The sequence below is a fragment of the Ailuropoda melanoleuca genome, chromosome 4 (assembly GCF_002007445.2).
Source record: "Ailuropoda melanoleuca isolate Jingjing chromosome 4, ASM200744v2, whole genome shotgun sequence".
NCBI classification, from domain to species: domain Eukaryota; kingdom Metazoa; phylum Chordata; class Mammalia; order Carnivora; family Ursidae; genus Ailuropoda; species Ailuropoda melanoleuca.
In genome coordinates, this window is record NC_048221.1 from 9,888,344 (window position 1) to 9,894,626 (window position 6,283).

The following is a 6,283-nucleotide window of genomic DNA, read 5'->3' on the forward strand; positions in this document are numbered from 1 at the left end:
AAAAAAAAAAAAAAAAAAAAAGAAGAGCCGAGATGCCCTTCAACAGACGAATGGATTAAGAAGATGTGGTCCATATATATGATGGAATATTACTCAGCCGTCAGAAAAAATGATTACCCAACATTTGCGGCAACATGGATGGGACTAGAGGAGATAATGCTAAGTGAAATAAGTCAAGCAGAGAAAGACAATTATCGTATGGCTTCACTCATTTGTGGAACATAAGAAATAGCAGGGAGATCGGTAGGAGAAGGAAGGGAAGAATGAAGGGGGGGTAAACAGAAGGGGGAATAAACCACGAGAGACTACGGACTCTGGGAAACAAACTGAGGGCCTCAGAGGAGAGGGGGGTGGGGGAATGGGATAGGCCAGTGATGGGCAGTAAGGAGGGCACGTATTGCATGGCGCACTGGGTGTTATACGCAAACAATGAATCATGGAACTTTGCATCAAAAACTAGGGATGTACTGTATGGTGACTAACATAACATAATAAAAAATTAAAAATAAATAAATAAATAAATAAATAAATAAAAAGAAAGAAAGAAAAACAAAAAACAAAAAAATCCCAAACCCCTCATCATCACCTCCTCTGGTTCTCTTCCTGCTGCCCCTCATACATCTTAGCAGCATGCTGCGAACATGAGTCTGGAACCTGGTTTCTCCATTTACTAGCTGTGTGACCTTGGGCAAGTGTCTTAACCTCTCTGAGCTCCAAGGAAATCATATACGTGCCTGGAACAGTTCCTGGCACACGAGAAGTGTTCCATCAATAGTGATTTTTTTTTAAATTTTTTTAAATTTTTACTACTTATTTCCATCTGTACCACCTTTCAGTCCATTGACAAGATTCAGACTTCCTCCTTTACCCAGGGCCCCCACATCCTGATCGCCAATTCCCAACTGCTTTACTCTGCCTAGGTTTGCTGCCCTGGTTCAGAGGAGTTTCCACGTCCTCACCTGTGAGGAGGGAATAATGGTAGTGAGGAAAGTAAGTGATTAATGAATTTGCTTTCCAGACTAGAAGAGGCAGGGTGGGGGCGCCTGGGTGGCACAGCGGTTAAGCGTCTGCCTTTGGCTCAGGGCGTGATCCCAGCGTTATGGGATCGAGCCCCACATCAGGCTCCTCCGCTATGAGCCTGCTTCCCTCTCCCATTCCCCCTGCTTGTGTTCCCTCTCTCGCTGGCTGTCTCTATCTCTGTCGAATAAATAAATAAAATCCTTAAAAAAAAAAAAGAAGAAGAGGCAGGGTGGCCTGGGTTCAAATCCCACCCTTGCCACTTACCAGCTGTGTAGCTGTGGGCAAGTCACTTCATGTGATGGGGCCTCAGTCTTCTCATGAGCTGAACTCCTGTCTCTCACGGTGCTAATGGGAATCCAAAGAGATTAGGCAAACAACCTGATTAGCATTTTGCCTGACATTTGGTTTAAGGAAACTGTTACTATTATTGTCATTATTATTATGGCCTCCTCCCCTACCCTGCCCCGGGAACATCCGAGTCTACTCTGCCTGCCGAAGCCTACTATAGGCCACCTCCTCCAGGCTGCTGCCCTGGCTTGCCCCAGCCTGTTGGAACCACCCCTGTGGTCCAGACGGCTCAGGCCCATGAACTTAATTACATGTTGCCCTGGCAGAACTCTTGTCTTTCAGTCTTAGGCTGCTATTTCACTTCGTGTCTCTATTTTAAAATGTAAACCAGATCGCATCACTCCCCGGCTTCAAATCTTACAATGGTTTCCCACCTTACAGAGGCAAAGCTCCACACTGCTTAATATGAGCCACAGACCCCTGCAGAATGGCCACTTTGGCTGCAGCTGGTGGCCCAGCCACGCTATTCCAAGCTCCATCTAGCCTCAGAGCCTTTGCCCAGGCTGGGCCCCCTCCCTGATCTTTGGAGGGCTACCTTCTTTTTGTCATTCAGATCTTGTCTCCAAAGGCACCTCCTGCAAGAGCCACCCCCCTTTACCCACAGATTCTACCGTGCCACCCGCTCATATTTTATTCATAGCACTTTTATCCATAGCACATAGCATTTACTACCATCTGTAGGTACCTTCTTTATTTACTTGTTAACTTGCTTGTTGCCTGTTTTCCCCCAACTAGAATGGCAGCTCCCACAGAAGGGATTTTTGTCTTATTCGCTATTGTGTCCTCTGTGCCAAAAACAGTGCCTGGCACATGCTGGGTGCTCAATAAATGTTTGTAGAGTGGACGAATGTGCCTTATGTCCTCCTTCTGACCACTCTCTGAGCCCTTCCATCCTCAGAACATGCCATGGAGTTGCTAACTGCCACCCTCTCCCACGTTCCTGGTCCCCCCTCAAACCTGAACCTAGGGATGGAGGAAAAGAGTGTCAGCCTCGGCGCCAAGTGCATTGGCTGGAATCCCAGCATCCCCACCCTCTCTTTCCTGGGAAGCATCTGAAATTTAGCAACCCCACAACCACGCAGAATCACAGTGGGGACAGCAGGAAGTGGGGAAGGGGGTTCCTGGGAGCTGACATAAGCTGGGGGAGGGGGCCACCACACCCAGCCTCCCCTTTCTAGTAGGATATTGCTTTGGAAAAGAGAGAGGGAGGCCTCTGATTCAGTCTTGAAAAACCGGCTCCTGGGTGTTTCCGGGGAGAACGCCTACTGCCCGGGCCTCTACCCAGGCTTCCCAGAGGGGCCCAGTGAGGAAAGGACCCCAGCATCCAGGCCCCCTATCTCCGCTGCAGGTGTCACTCTCTTCTAAGCACCTAGGTATTCAGGCCTTGTGTTTCCAGCTCAGGGGAGGCAAGGTAGGGCTGGTGTTTCTGGTGACTTCTTAGGGGGAAAGCAAAGACGAGTAGGTGTGGCCCAGATGTATGCATGGTGGGAGGGGGAGAGCAACAGCCGCCAGAAGAGCTGGTCAGGAACACCTGAGCCATGGAGCCATCTAGTTCAGTGGGTGAGACTCCAGTTCAGGACTCTGAAGCACAGGTTTGAGTTTCAGATCTGTCACCTACGAGCTGTGTCACCTTGGGCAAGTCACTCCACCTCTCTGGGTCTGTTGCTTCACCTCTAAAAGAAGTAACAGCACCTCCCATGAGGTGTTTAGACTCAGTGATATGCATGGTAAATACCTGACACGGAAGCGTTCAATAAATGCTAGCCGGGATGATTTCTTCATTATTATTATCGGGACCTCGGTCCTCTCCAGGTCCCTCTAGGCCCTGGAGGACTGGGACGAGGCCGGGTCCAGGAAGGTGCCCAGGCAGGGCTCAGAAATACCGACCCCGCGCCCGTTCCCCCTGGGACGGGGGTTGTCCAGAGGAGCGCAGGGAGCAGAGTTGGCTGTCGACCCCATCCCAGCGGCGGGAGGCTTTTGACTCTGCCCCCGGCGGGAAGGTAGGCGCCTCTGTGGGAAGGGGCCTCGGGCATCCTGGCGCCCCACCTAGACCTCCAGCCCTGTCCATGGGGCCGGCCCCACCCTGCTCGATCCGCCCGATCCCCGCGGCTCCGCGACCCCGTAGGTCCGCGCTGGGGCCCCCGGAGCGGCCGCGCAGCGCCCCCGCCCGCGGGGACACTCACCTGCGCCGCCGCCGCCAGCCTGCGCGCGCCCGGCTCGGCCCTCCGCAAACTCCGGCCCGGGCCTCTCCCGCAGCCGCGAGTCGGAGGGGCGGGGCCCGCGCTCGCGCCTCCCCAATCAGGAGCCGCCGTCCGACGCTCGTGGCCAATCCGCGCCGTGCCGCCCTTCCCCGGGTGGGTCCGACGGAAACATTCCAGAGGGATCCCTCCGCCTCACCCCGCTCTTCCCTACCCCCCCCCGCGCCGCAGCGCAGTGGACCTTCCCACCCCGCCTAAAGCCGTGGCAGGCTGTACCACCGCAGGGCGCAGAGGGGGGAACCTGAGGCTGGGCCCCTGCCAATCGCGGGGAAGGAAGGAGACGAGCAACCAATGGGAAGCTGGGCCCCCTGGACCACGTGCTGTTGGCTGACTGTCCGTCTGGGGTGTCCGGGGTGGTAAGGGGCGGGAGGGCTGGTCGTAGGAGTCAGGTGACTTGGGGCCAAGTTTCGGGCAGAGGCAAACTCTGCGCATCCGGAAACGCTGACTCTTTAGAAGACCTGGGAGGGGGCCGAGGGCAGCCCCCAATCCAGTCCTTCTCCCGGTCTGCCCCTGCCCCAGCCGGGCCATCCTCGGAGCGGATAAAAAGGATGCATTCATTCCAGACGGGCAAGCGGGCGGAGGATCGAGATGAATAGGGAGGGTCCCGAGTGTCCCTGCTTCCTGGGGTGTACAATGGACAAGGGCATTTGTTCATTCATTCATTCATTCATTCATTCACTCGTCAAATATTTCATGGGCCCGTGCCCCTGCTCCGTGCCAGGCTCTGTCCTATCTCTACAGATACTTAAACGAGTAAGCTGAATGTGCTTCTGGTAGAGGTGACAGCGCGTGCAAAAAGCCTGGAGGCTGGACAGAGAGATACAGCACATTTTGGGAGAGTGCAATATCCTAGGAGCTAGCAAAACTATGAAACTGTGCATGGAAGGGAAGACAAGGGCGAGACAGACTGCGCGAGATGGACCAGCGAATATTTACTGAGTACATAATATGTGCTAGGTTTCAAAGGGTACCCAACCAGTCCAAGCCTCTGCCCTTTCATGAGGCAGTCTCCTCCATCTAACTGACCCCCTCACCCCGCCCTGGTCCTGAGACTGGCACCGAGCAGCGTCTCAGCGCACACCTGTGAATGAGAAGACAGGCGATGTCACCATGGTCAGGTTTGCCTCCTAACTGGGATTTCTCAGGCTCGAGTAGGTCCAAGAAACAAAGACACAAACGCACCTCGTACAGACCAGAACTCTCCGTTCCCAGGACAGGTGAGATTTCCTTGTTCTACCTCAAAGCCGGCCTCTGGGGCATTTGGGGTTGGACCAGGAGCTTGCTGTGTGTTCTGGGAATTGTAGTTCTTGGAGGCCTCTAATGGCTGCGACTCTGCTCAGGCTTCCTTGAATGACTAGGTCTCTGCAGTCCCCAGGGTGAGCTGTTGTGCATCCCAGCCCCGTCAGGTCCCACAGGGGGGCGAAGTGAGAGGAGGGTGGGGCCTGGGCTTAGCTGCTCAGGGCTGCGAAGCCTGGCCCCACCCAGCTGGCAAACACTGACACCGCCATGGCAACAGGCAGGGCTATTGTCCTTCTCTTCCTGTTCTGCTGACCTCTGCCATCCCCCCTGAGTGATCAGTTGCAATGGCTGGGCCAGTGTCCTCTGTGGGACTGTACCCACTGCCCTGCTTGCACCTGGGATCTCAGCTGCCCTCTACATACATGAAGAGGACAGTATGTGGGGCCATGGGGAGAGCAGAGTCCTGAGTAGAATCCACCTGAATCCACCTGTTGATTGATGAGGAGATGCCCAGGGAGGGGTGAGGGGGTTGCACAGAGCAGGCCACCTCTTTATCCAGTTTTATAGTGCAAGAGGCTGGGAGGCCCAGCTGCTGCGGAGCTCAGACTTCAGTGCTACCTCTGCCCTCTTTGGAAAAAAGAATCTGGAATGCCAGCTAATACATGCGGAAGGAAAGACTGAGTTAGAAGATCCCCATTTTGCGGGGCGCCTGGGTGGCACAGCGGTTAAGCGTTTGCCTTTGGCTCAGGGCGTGATCCCGGCGTTACGGGATCGAGCCCCACACGGGATCGAGCCCCACATCAGGCTCCTCCGCTATGAGCCTGCTTCTTCCTCTCCCACTCCCCCTGCTTGTGTTCCCTCTCTCGCGGGCTGTCTCTATCTCTGTCGAATAAATAAATAAAATCTTAAAAAAAAAAAAAGAAGAAGAAGATCCCCATTTTGCAGCCAATAGAGATTAATTAATTCAGGCGAGGCTCCTCAGTGGAGGAAGTAGATATTCACAGGGTCTCAAAGGACCAGCCCACAAATTACTTGTTAATTACAGCAGGGGAAGTATACCTTGGAAAAAGCACCATGGAGAAACCTGGCAGTCACCACTTTAACCAAGTGATCAAAACTAACATCACCAGTGATGGGACAGGCCGACCTCACATGCTCCTTGCTATGATGACACATCACCTGCAAAGTACTTGGTCCTGCCCCAAGTGTTTAACCTGGATCTACTCATGAGAACACAACCAGATACTTCCTGATTAAGGGACTTTCTGCCAACAAACAAACAAACAAACAACCCAAAACCAAAACACAAAAAACAAAAATACCTGGACTCTTCAAATAGATCTATGTTAGGAAAGGAAAAATCAATCCATTAATTGAATGAATGAATGAATGAATGAATGAATGAATGAATGAAATGC

At 53.2% G+C, this 6,283-nt stretch overlaps 1 protein-coding gene across 3 annotated transcripts in view; it reads right to left on the reverse strand.

Annotated features, from left to right (window-relative positions):
• Nucleotides 1–3,759, reverse strand: part of GIPC1 (GIPC PDZ domain containing family member 1) — a 10,839-nt gene extending 7,080 nt beyond the window's left edge. The window contains exons 1-3 of one of the 3 annotated variants that reach the window (XM_034657916.1): nt 3,552–3,757; nt 2,999–3,041; nt 1,285–1,365 (exon numbers count right to left, since the gene is read on the reverse strand). The gene's annotated coding sequence lies outside the window, so the exon portion shown is untranslated. Of the gene's footprint in view, nt 1–1,284; nt 1,366–2,998; nt 3,042–3,551 lie in introns of all 3 variants that reach the window. The other 2 variants (XM_034657917.1, XM_034657915.1) reach the window with 2 other exon arrangements.
• Between the last annotated feature and the right edge of the window lie 2,524 nt (nt 3,760–6,283).